Raw genomic sequence first — 12929 nt, forward strand, 5'->3', positions numbered from 1 at the left:
AATCTATCTAACTGGATGCCTTTGTAAAGTTTGCAGTGTAAAATATTGCTGTAGGTTTTGCGTTCCACAGTGCCAACAACAGATGTGGAATGCTCCAGTTCCCTGTCTTTGTCCTCCAGCACCCTGAATCTTCACTACACGTATCTTCTTTCTGTTACAAGATTCAGCTTACAAAATTAATCATTCTCTTGACCCTTAAAATCCTGCCAACTATAAGTAACAATTCACTGCAGCTACATAATTGTCCTATTAATGTTTACTCCACTAGTGAATTACTGAAAACTGAAAATGTATGGGATTTTGTTTTTTTGCCAAGGGCTGGTTCAGTGAATAGGACAGAAAAAGAATTTAGACTTAATGCATCGTTGTAAGGAGAGTACAGAAAGCACCCAGGTGTTTAAACTTCTCACTGTCTTAATGCAAATGCTTATGAGCCCTGGTCCTCAGTGAGAACCTACTGTGGTAGGCATCATGGCATTGTCAGTTAATTTTTCTCACTGTTTTTAAAATTGCATTGTTTCCTTCACGCTTGCTTTTTTCAGTCAGTTGGCATCATACAGCTGATCAAATTGATCTGGATTTACTGCATTGCCTAAGCCTTCTTTCATTAAAGGAAACTGTTAATCTTTAGCAACAAAGAGGAAGGTGGCTATATGCTCATTAAAACATTAAGATTTATTAAAACTACTTCCTTTGACACCTAGTTGAGGCTCAAATAGTGTCTACACCTCATGAGCATTTGGAGCAATCTAATCTGCCAAGGCATAAGGTAGGCAAAGCCAGTTCTGCACAGCACAGCACATTGCTCTCTGGTATGAAGTAGAGCTACTAACTCTAGCACATACGCTGGTTCTTTCACCTGAACTCCAGCCTCAGACTTAATTAATACTAATACTGGTAATAATAATAATAGTAATAGCAGAAACATGAAAGGGGAAGGAGAACAAAAGACAGAAGGAAAGAAAGACTTCAATTCTTCATGTGAAACATCTGTCTAGAGCCAGAAAGACGTGTAAACTTCCCTTGCAAGAGCAGGGATGCGTACCGCACCAGTGAGTACTGCCAGAAAAATTACAACAAACACATGCAGACACAACCAAGGAAGATGAATGCTGGTACTGTGGTTCAAAGTATTGTCTCTAGCAGGTGGATTCAAAGAGCCTTGACAACACTTACTGATGCTGTGACAACAAATTGTGTTCTGTGAGTGAATTGTTTCCTTGTGCTTCCACAGGGGAAAATTTGGCCTTTTGCTCCAGTTCAGGAAAAGGATTTTTCAGAAAATATGAAAACAGCTGGGGAGTGAACACAGTCTGATTCTTCTCTTCAGCCTTATGATTTTTAATCTGAGATGGGAGGAGAGAGGAACACTGTAGTCTAAACCCAGCTGAGAGTAGCAGGAGTAGTGGCTGGGGTAGGAATCACTGCTGAGAAAAGGTTGCTGAATCTGCTTTTTCGTTCTTATCCTCGCTTATCTTCCAGCTCCTGCTTCCATAAGGAAAATATTCAATACAGAGAGATAGGCATGATGTCATGAGTACAGTTTCAGTTTAGGAAGCTGGATTTATGGAGAAGCTGGAGAGGACTTTATTCAATTGTTTTCACAATGAGGCTAAATTTTTTCTGAAAGTGGGAATCTGTTACATTATGCCTGGCTGAGAGATGATGCCAAACTGTCATTGAAATTGAGATGACTGATGAACCAGGAGCTGATGCAGAGGGATAATGCTGTGTTTTAATCGGGGGAGCCAAACGAAAGCTTACTGCCCTCATGAGCACAGTGCTGCCACAGGGCAGGCTGGCTGTCACCAGCTTTCCCTGCCAGCCAAGGGCTGGCTTGCAGTCTTGCCCATGCTTTGTTCCCTTCCCTGATGGATGGCAGACGGCAGGCTCTGTAAGAGTTGGAGTGGAAGCCTACTTCTGCTTGGCAGTTCTGCCCAGAGCCAATTGGCATTACAAAAGAGCTAGATATCAATGGTTTGTTACAGTTGAATGATCCTTTTCAAGACCAGGCACCAAATGTTTGTGGTTTTCCAAACACAGACACTCTCCCTAGCCTCTTCTGCTAGCTGGCATCTGTGTTGGTGCCCAGAAGCTTTCCAGCTTTGCTGGCTGGCTGGAGTTAAGATGCTGCTTCTTGGGTTGCTGATCTCCTCAGCCAGTCCTCATGGTGAAGGACTTGTCTGTGTGCTGCTTTAGCTGGTATTTGTGGAGGTCTGTGGTGGGTTGACCCTGGCTGGATGCCAGGCGTCCACCTAAGCTGTTCTATCACTCCCCTCCTCAGCTGGACAGGGAAAAGTGTAACAAAAGGCTGGTGGGTCAAGATAAGGACAGGGAGATCAGTCAGCAATTACCATCATGGGTAAAACAGACTCCAATTGGGAAAAAATTAGTTTAATTTATTATCAATCAAATCAGAGTACAATAATGAGAAATAAAATGAAACCTTAAAGCCACCTTGCCCCCACCCCTCCCTTCTTCCCAGGCTTAACTTTACTCCTGATTTTCTCTGCCTCCCCCCAGCCAGCAGTTCAGGGGGCTGGGGAATGGGGGTTGGGAACAGTTCATCACACATCGTCTGTGCTGCTCCTTCCTCCTCAGGGGGAGGGCTCCTCACACTCATCCCCCGCCCCAGCATCAGGTCCCTCCCATGGGAGACAGTCCTTCATGAATTTCTCCAACGTGAATCCTTCCCACGGGCTGCAGTTCACAAACTGCTCCAGCCTGAGTCCCTCCCACAGGGTGCAGTCCTTCAGGAACAGATTGCTCCAGCACGGGTCCCGCCTGGGGTCACAAGTCCCACCAGCAAACCTGCTCCGGCCTGGGCTCCTCTTTCCAAGGTCCTGCCAGGAGCCTGCCCCAGCACAGGCTTCCCATGGGCTCACAGCCTCCTTCAGACATCCACCTGCTCCAGTGTGGGGTCCTCCAAGGACTGCAGGTGGATATCTGCTCCACCATTAACCTCCAAGGCTGCGGGAGGACAACCCTAAGATCAGACTTGAAGTCCCCTTTGTGATGTAAATGTTATGATGCTTCCAACTGTATCTATATTCCCATCAGCCAGATACAACCAGATGAAAAGAATGATACCACACTCCCACGTTTGAGAACAGTAATGTCTTGCAATGGCTGAAATGTGTTACATTCTTAGTCTGCAGTAGAAAAATGCAATGATAATAATTTGTCCAATTCTGAGTAATAATTAGTAGGATCATGAATAGGGTAGATAACCAATACATGAAATTTCCTGTTTGGACTGACTAATCATACCAAGTTTTCGTTTGCAATATTCCTTTCTTTAGGACGGAGGGTTATGAGTAAGTATGGATGCATACCTCTGAGAGATCTAGGAGATCTTTTCTGAATGGAGTCACCATTGACTTCAACATGTTAATGCATCTCTGGGAGCTTAAATTAACCGTAATTTGGTATAATACCTCTTATGCTGTGTTTCTTACACTTACTCGTGATTCTCCTGTGATAACCTCATAAACCCTCCAAAACTACAGTACAAAATCAAATTCTCTGCTTGCTACAATTTACAGTTACCCTGTTTCCATCTTGTCTGGAAAGTATAGTCCTATATGGACAATAAAACAAGAAAAAAGTATGGTAATTACCAGCCCAGAGTGCAATATTTATTGCAGATGATACAGGCAGTGGCTTAAAAGTTAGCCTGATTTTTCTTTAAGTGGTTGATGACATCAGAAACGCAGTAGGCTACATTTTCTGCCAGAGTAATGGGGTGAAACTGCACCCATTTATAGCAGCAAAGAATTTTGCCCAGAGTTTTTAAAGCTCCCACAGCAGCATATAATTTATGTTTTTTTCTGTAACAATGTTCACTGTTACACAGTATGTCTGAAATCAAACAAACCTTTGTGAGACAGATGGTTCTTACTATTGGAACTGAAATGATTTCCTAAAAAAACCACATCCATTATTTTCCCAGAAAGGGTCAGTGGTGTTATTTTGGGGGTTTTTGGCTAAGGAAAAAAAACCTGGGCACATGAAGAATGAGGGAAGATTAGGCCAAGTTCTCAAGTTATTCTCTCCAATAACTGGGACGTGTATAAAATCTGTCCTTATGTAACCTAAATATTGGCCTATATAAAGGTCAGGCTTAGAGTTTCAAATTCTTTAAAAAGTCCTATGTTCTTTTAAATGCTTCTTCCTTGCCTTGCTATGGAGAAAGTAGGTACCAACCAACATCCTACAGAGCACAGGAAACTGTGAGCTGACTGTGTGTGCCTCAGGGTTTGCTGTTTTTCATGTCTGTCTTCCAAACTACTGATGTATTGAGACATTTCAAGGCTTGCTTCCTTTGCTGCTAGCATCTCATGATAGTACAGCTATCTCAAAATTAATCTGTCTCTAGAAGACAGGAAAAAATCCCAGAAGAACAACTACAGCAATTTTATTAAAAAAAAAAAAAACAAACAACAACCACCAACAACCAAACCAAATCACAGACAACAACAACAAAAAACCCCACACATTTAAATTCCAGTATGATGTTCTTGAAAATGACAGATATCACTAAGTAATTTAGGACATTAGCAAAATCCCTTTTTCAGCAGGAAAAGCATTCTGGTGCCCCAAGTCCACCCCTCTAAGGCACACAGTGGTACAGATGGGAGGAGGAGGAGAAGTAGTTGTTTTCATGTATCAGCTGCTGCTGGTATTGTCATAGCAAGTGAAAACTCAAGGTTGATGGAAAAGCCACTAGGCACCTATGTGGATTTGGGATAATACCACACCTGGGCTGTTTGGCTAGCAGATTTTCATAAATGCCTATCTATTTAAATCAATTATTGATTCCCACTCTCACCAAGAGAGAGAATTCATTTCAGGATGGCATGTGGAATAAGATTTTTTTTCTTATGCACATGTTGTATTTTTATCTGTTCTTCCTTTGCTGGGTGTTAGTGAAAGTGATTTCTCACTGGCAGAGAAATACTTTTCATTATGGCAAACTAGCACAAGTTAGAAAGTAGACTTTTAGTCCCTTCTAGATCAATTATTTTATTATTTTTGCATATAAAATTGTCTCCTTGGCTTCTAGTATCTCATAACGGTACAACTAGCTTCAAAATTAAAAAGCAGTCTCTACCCAGAGGCCACAGTGCATATACTTAGGCAAGCCTGGGAGAAGCATAGGTAATACAGGTCTCTGCAAAATATTGCTTTAGGCAAGTTTACAACTTTCAGTGCCTTATATTTCTGTGCTCAGGAAGAGCTCTGTGACAGAAATACTATCTTTAGAAATTGTCACCTGCATTACCATTCATTGAAAACACAACATAGTTGTTGTTTCTGGACTGTTTGTTTCCATACAGAAAATTAAGTTCACTTGAAAACATGTATAATAAAGACCAATATGTCGCAAAAGCCAGGCTTCTCTATTGCAAACATAATTTCTGCATTCAAAGTTATCTGAGCATTTAGCAAACAAAAGTCATTTAGGACAGCAAGCCAAATGCACTGTTAATCATCTGATTGTACATGCAAATCAGGCAGGTAGGCACATGATGATTTGGATTGGCACCTTGAGAACTCAGATGTTGTTGGTACAAACCATAGCTGGAAGAAAGTGAGCTAGTGTTTCAAACGTATGAAAATGGACTAGTTAATAATTTACTGTCCATAAATAGACCTTCTCCATGAGCAAAATTATCTGTACTCTTTGATACAAGAATCCATTTTTAAATGCTATTCTTTTATTGAATTTTGCAGTCAGGGCAATAACAAGAGCTCAGTTGCAACTAGGCAACTGGGCGTGGATCTCTTACTTTGAACACCTCTGTAGAATGATGATAGATTGTAGCTGCAGGCCACGCTTTCTGTGTTTCCAGAGAGGCACAGCCTTTCGGTGTCTGAAAGGGATCAGCTAAAGCTGCCCAGTCAACTTTTGGGTCACCATTGTACTTGACCCATGCGTTAAGATGATGAGCCGTGTCTCAGAGATGTCAGTTTAAAATAAGGGAAAAAATGTAAATTAATTAAAATTCTAATATCTTATGTCTCTAGGATATCTCACCCAGCAGAAAGCAAGCTTTTTTTTTTTTTTGTTACTGTAAAACATACACTTTTCTAGTACCCTTTAAGCCATTCAAATTATTCTTTGAAACTGGGTAAAAAGTGACTTTTCTGATGTCTAAGTGTCTGTCTGGTTTAGCCTGTCATGGTTTAACCCCGGCCAGCAACCAAGCACCGTGCAGCTGCTTGCTCACACCCCCAACCCAGAGGGGTGGGGAGGAGAATCAGAAAGGAATGTAAAACTCGCAGGTTGAGATAAGGTCAGTTTAATAATTTAAACTGAATAAAAAGGAAAAAAAAAACAATAACAGTAATAATAGTAACATTTATAATAGGTGGGGGAAAGCATAAAATCCAAAGGAAAAGGGAGCAAGGAAACCAAGTGATGCACAGTACAACTGCTCACCACCCGCTGACTGATGCCCAGCCAGTCCCCGAGCAGCGATTGGCAGGCCCCAACAAGCCCCCCAAGTTTCTATACCAAGCATGACCCCCCATGGTATGGAATACCTCTTTGGCTAGTTCAGGTCAGCTGCCCTGGCTGTGTGTCCCCAAATTTCTTGTGCTGCTCCAGCCTTCTCACTGGTAGGGCCTGAGAAACTGAAAAGTTCTTGATTTAGTACAAACATTACCCAGCAACAACTAAAACCATCACTGTGTTATCAACATTGTTCTCAAATCAGAGCCAAAACATAGCACTGTACTAGCTACCAAGAAGAAAACCAGCTCCATCGCAGGCAAAACCAGGACAGTATGCACCCCTTATTCCATACCATTTACATCATGCTACATTTTCCAATACATTGTCACCTCTCCTGTCCTTTATATAAATACACAGATATCATTCCCTTAGTCTATGGACCATCCCTCTAAAGTTCATTGAGTTCATTTAGTCCATGATGCTGAGATCCATGTGTTAGAACAGTCTTTCTGGGCAGGGAAGATGGTACAAGGTGTTGGATTGCTGCATGTTAAAGCCAGTTCTGATTCCTTTACAGCTGCGCTGATCTGATCATTCTTCGTTGGTGTGGCAGCTGAAGAGGAATAAGGTTCAGATCCTCAAATCTAAAATAGTATAGATGGTGCCACAAGATATCCAGTCTTTCCAGGGCTGTGGGTTCAAATTCCACCATCACCACCAATGACAGTATACAATATTATGTAACAATTAACATTACTCAGTTTATTGGCTGTTTTCACCCAAAATCAGACACCCTTGAGGCACACAGTAGACTTCCCCATCTTCCCGCATTACCCACCAAGTGTTCCCAGGCCCTGTAGCCAAGATGTAAAGAACAGGCTAAATTCTCCTTCTGAACAGCTAAGCAGTAAGACAGGTTTAAAAGACAACCTTTTACAGATAAAAGGAATCGGAAATTAGTTTGAGATGACAGGACAGTAGCCGTAGTGTTAGAAAGGACACAGCAACTGATAGTTTAAGGATGAAGGTTGTCATTAGGTTATACTTCTAAGTATGATTGATGTGATTACAATACATGTAATCTTAACATGTGCTTGACTGGAAGACTGAAATATATTTGGTGCATGTCAGGTTCCCTTCTGTAATGCTTAGCTTCTATTTCTGATGCTTAAACAAAAGAATATAATTTTCTCCAAATTTTTATGTTAAAGATTGTTAAATTTCACCTGAAATAAATTATCATTCAATCAGTCTCTAACATCCACACACATTTAAATCAATTGGAAATCATAAGGTGATGCTGAAAAAATTGTATCAGCCTCCAAATATTCTTTTAAACTCCACATTCCTAACAATTTTAACTTGGCCACTAACTTTATGTGATGAATTTACACTCCAGCTTCAGCTCCAGACACACATTGATAAACAGTCCCTTGACTTTAATAAGTTTTGGACAAAACACTTCTATGCCCTCTTATGATTTTCCTAATATGAGTAATAAGTGATGCATGTCATTTGTTCAGCAGTATTAAAATGGATGATTCAGTGAAACATGAACAATTCCTACTTCTAACTTAATGGTCGTGTTTTTCTTATAATCTGTCAGGTTTAATGTTATTCATTGCATACCTCACTTTTTAATCATGTTTGCTCAGTGTTTTGCACAATAGGGACAATAGTTTGCTTTTTGGATGTGCTTATAAATCCCTATGAACACTGTTAAAATTAATCTTAGTCTAAGTGACTGGTTTTGAAAATGGCTTGACCATGTGGCTGCTATGTTTGCATGTATACTTTCTATTTATGGTTTAATTACAAGTGTGTAACTATTGGGTGTAACAAACCAAGTTGTTTCCATACAACCAGCATTCCCAACGCTTGTTGCCCTCTCCTAGGGACAGCAGCCCAAGTTCAAGGAAGGACTCATTGGGGTAGTCTGTGAATAAACAGAGAACACAAAACAGCTCCTCTTTCAAAGACAACATGCTCATCAATCTATCTCAGCACACCAACGGTCTAACCTTTTCATCTTTGTAATTGTTGTGGGTGTTCCAGAGCAGAATTGTTTCCTTAATGAACACGCCCTTACCGATAAATGTGCCTGTCTTGTGCTTCTTGCCTTTGACTCTGCCTTTTCTGCTGTACACAGAGCAGTCCCGTGCTCCCACTGCTTGGTGTGAAAACTCTTGTATTCTCTCCAGAGAAGGCCCAAGCATCAGCTAAACCTTTGCTAGATCATATACAAGACTTACACCTGGACTGGGAGCCATTTAGTATTTTTCTAGGACTCCTACTAGCCTGCTGGTGGACACAGCCTGTTGGGGTATGACTCAGTTGCAAAGTGCAGCCACAAGGCTAACAGAAGGTTTGGGCATGGCTTAGCCCGGGTCTGATCATCCATCCTACACTATCACATTTTTTTGCTCTCAGTGCATCTCTAATTGGATATGTCACAGGAATGCCTTTGGTCATGTTCTGCAGCTCTTTTACCTGCAGTAAATGCCGTAACATTCTGTAGCATTACTTGCTGGCAAATCGTGAGAAAAAAAATGTGTCTTTCTTGAGCACTGCAGGGAACTGAGTTTAATCTTTCTCAAGTGATTAAATTTTCCTTCTCATCATAGTGTGAATGAAATACAAGAATGACAGTGGTACCCATATTTCATATTTAAGACAGGTGGAAAATATCACTGTATTTGGGTGAGAAGGTTTTGTGATTGACTGGGAAGGTTTTACTGGGATGACAATGCCTTAGTTCTCAGGCACTGGTCCTTTTGTCAGCTCTCACTACCAGGTAATCTTACAAGAAACACTATTTAGGGGTTGTCATCTTCCACGTACGTCATCACTTCATGCTGTGGTCTGAACCTGTCTCCAGCAGGTCCCTTCCTTGCCATGACAATAATCTACTATATTTCTTTTGCTGATGTCTGACAGAAGAGAATCTTGCTCTGCTGCAGCTTGGCAAGCCTACAGGTTACCAGTTTTGTCTGCCAGGGAATGGGAGAAGGGTGGGTGAAGGTGGGCAGTGGTGAGCAGCGACCATCAGCAGGGCAGCAGGCTGTCTGGTTGCTTGAACCTGGGTTCCTGCTAAAGGGTGAAACCGGCAGCTAAAACCACTCCCTGCCTCCTGCTGCTCCTTTCTTGGCTGGAGGACTCAGTGTTCCCTCCTGAACCACTTTCAGCCACACCCAAGTACTAATTGTTTAGTAAATTGTCTTAGTAAAGCTTTAATTATCAAGTTGTTATGATTTAATTACTAGGAGACTGGCAGAGACTGAGGTGAGACTACCAAAGATGTATTACTTTTCATAATCATGGAATCTGATTTCTGTTCATCCAGGAAGAAGTCTTTTTACAAGCACAATATTTATAAGGTTTTATTCCTGTTCTAGGCAAGATTTATGTGAAGAAACACGAGGCTCTTCTAACATTTACTGTGCAGCCAACTTGGATTAAGCCTTGCACGAAAGATTTTTATCTCTTAGTTTCCAAATTTACAGAAGGCCTTATCCAAACCTGTTTTAAGTGTGTAAATGCTCAGGCAAATCATTGCCTGTAACCAAAAAAGAGGCTTAGAAAATATGACCTTACAATGGAAGAATTTATACGTGGAATAGATTGCTGCAAACAGAAAGGGAATTATCTGTTCCTTGTATCTACAGTGAACAGGACAAGAAGTAATGAGGCTAAATTAGATCAAAGGAGATTTAGGATAGACATTAGGGAAAACTCTCTAATGGTGGTGATAATTAACCACGGCAATAGCTTACCTTGAGAGAACATGGGCTCCCCATGGTTACAGCTTTTTAAGGACAGATTGAAAAAACCTCTATGAGGAGTAGATTAGGTTTCCCTGCTTCTAGCTGGCTGTGAGGTAATGGACTAGATGCCTTTCTGTGATCCTGCCTGTATCTTTGTCAGCCATTAGTCTGTGAAGTCAGAATAAGACTATGGATTTAATTGATCATTGAGGTTTTATAATTAATTAGATGCAGGATTGGTGATTTAGATGCAGTGAGAAACATGTTGCGTTCTGCTTAGGGCAGACTGCTAGAAAACAAATGTGCATACTGTTCTTTCATGAAGAGGGGACTTCTATCCTCTAGGGACACTGAACTAACAATCTAAAATAAAGGTAGCATATATCTGGTCACTGATGATGAAAGAATATATAATCTTTTTTACAGAAATATATCCAAGTGTTTGGACAGAAGTTTTGAGTGTGGTCTAATCAGTTACATTAAGGAATATTCAGATCAGTCAGAAGGTTCCATACAAAATGCTTAGTAGATTATGGCTACAGCAGATAGGCTCTTGAATAGATATTAAGGCAATTTTTCTGGTTTGTATTTATAGCTCTGTGGGGGATCTGTTCCACCGGCTTTGACTCACAAATAACACTTTTCACATTTCACAGGAAATTTGATTGGTTGCATGGAAAAAAAAGTTGTTACACAAAAATGCTACCTTCTTCAGAGGGCAATGGATTTTTTTCTTAGTACAGCCTTACGGTTTTGCAAAAGCAAATTCAAAAGCAAATTAAGTCAGAAACAGAATCAGCAGTTATTTTACAAGATTTGCTTACGTGTGTGTCTAAATAACTTGTTTGCAGGAATATTATTTAAAGGACAATGTGGAGCTTTGTTTCAGGAAGAGAAAAAAGCCCAGCTGGAACATGAGAGAGAATCCTCATGGGTAAGTAAAACATCAAAGGAAAAGCAAAGGCAAGTAGCCAGGAAGAGAAGGAGGGAATGGATGGCAGAAGGAAAAGGAAGGAAGGGGAGTAAGAAGGACATGGAAGTAGAAATATAAGTGAAATGCAGCTTCGAAGAACTTCTCAAAAGAAGACCAGATGCCCAAATTTGGTGCCAAGTGTCAGGAAAAAATATGTAAGAGTCATATGATTCAAAGTAACAAAAATACAGAGCTAAATAACTTCAAGAGCCAAGGCTGGAGAATGCAGTTCCTTCTGGATATTTTAGGGTACTATTAGAAACCATCTCCAACCAATGAACGTGAGGAACTCAGAGGAATATTGAACCAGTTGCAGAGAAGCAAGCTAGGAGCTGGTGCAGCTAGTGTGCAAGAGAGGTTGTAGTGATCAGGAGCGGTTGCAACATTGTCCACTCATGGGCGCCCACTCTTCTTCACAGGACAAGAAGAAATCAGAACTCCAGGAAACTGCTGAGAACCTAATCAGGCCTGGAGCAGGAAATACTAGTATTAAACATGATATTTGAAACTATGAGTTGTACAAAAAACCCCAAACAAACAAAACAAAAAACAAAACCGAAACAACCACAACAGGAGAAAAAGCCCTAAACAGCTGCTCCAGGATTTGTCTAGAGCCAGGCTGTAGGCCCTTGAACCCTAAGCATGTTAGCAGCTTTTAACCTGTCACGGCCACAACTCAGGCCATTGGCAAGTGCATAAAGATAATCACAGCCATGAGAATGGCTCTGTTATGGTGATCTGAAGTCAAGGGAATCCCTGGCCATAGCACAGATTTGTTTTCTAGCAAGCTTTAAGGAACCTAGTTTATTTTTAAGCGGCGCTAAAGAGTTCAATATTGAAATCTTAAGAGCTGTTTGTTGACTCTGGATATATTGTTTCTATCCAGAGACTGCATGAAATGTTAACGAGCATCTCTCTTATTTTTCTCAGTAGACTAGGAAGCAGGGATTTAGGCAGTTAATAACCAGCATGCAAATGAATCTGTCATTCTCTAAGCCTAAAGAAATATCCTTAGAATAAAAAGGTGAATCAGAAAGAGAAGTGAAATAAACCACTCCTATTATCTCTGTGATTCTCATCCAGCAAGCCTTTTATTTTAAAAGGAATAAATGTTTCCTGCACATAGTTTCAGGCACAATGTACTCATCAATGTGTGTTTCTTTCTGTCCCTCTGGCTGGGATAGGTGTGAAATGGCAGATGCAAGCATCAAGAAGGGTAGTTGGTGTCGGTCTTCCAGACTGTGGCTGTCAAGTCAAGCACCTCCACATGGTGTGCAGGACCTTCCCACTGCTTGCTTGCCAGCTACAAGCAGAGGCACAACTCACTATCACTGAGACACCCTAGTACATAAGTGCCTGAGCAGCTTGCCAGAAACTAAGTAGAAAATGAAATTTTGGTGCAGGTGATAATTGAAAAATGGAGAAACCGCTGTGAGATCTGAGAAGAGCGGAAGAGTTTTGGCAGAAGGAGGGAATGTGAAAGCAAAGGAAATTGGTAATGGAGAAGAGGAGGAGGAAGTGGGAAAAAAGATTTAATGCACCTAATTACTGTTCAGTCCAAAGGTATTGAAAGGGACTGATGTATAGTGCTCACAGTAGCACAGGGTGTTGTAATAAAGTAATAGGATTTGCCAGCATGTAATACAGATGCAGTGTTAATAAAGCCAATGAGGAATTTGCTAGGAAGGAGTATCACAGGCCGTGATATCTGCTAGATCTACAGTGTGTCTGC

General features: G+C 41.0%; 1 protein-coding gene across 4 annotated transcripts in view; it reads left to right on the forward strand.

Moving 5' to 3' along the window:
* Window positions 1–12929, forward strand: part of DLK1 (delta like non-canonical Notch ligand 1) — a 48740-nt gene continuing 35811 nt past the window's right edge. For all 4 annotated transcript variants that reach the window (XM_080394621.1, XM_080394624.1, XM_080394622.1 and 1 more), the window contains exon 1: window positions 1–12929. This exon is cut by the window's right edge. The gene's annotated coding sequence lies outside the window, so the exon portion shown is untranslated.

The sequence above is a fragment of the Falco punctatus genome, assembly GCF_963210335.1.
Source record: "Falco punctatus genome assembly, chromosome: 7".
In the NCBI taxonomy this organism is placed as follows: domain Eukaryota; kingdom Metazoa; phylum Chordata; class Aves; order Falconiformes; family Falconidae; genus Falco; species Falco punctatus.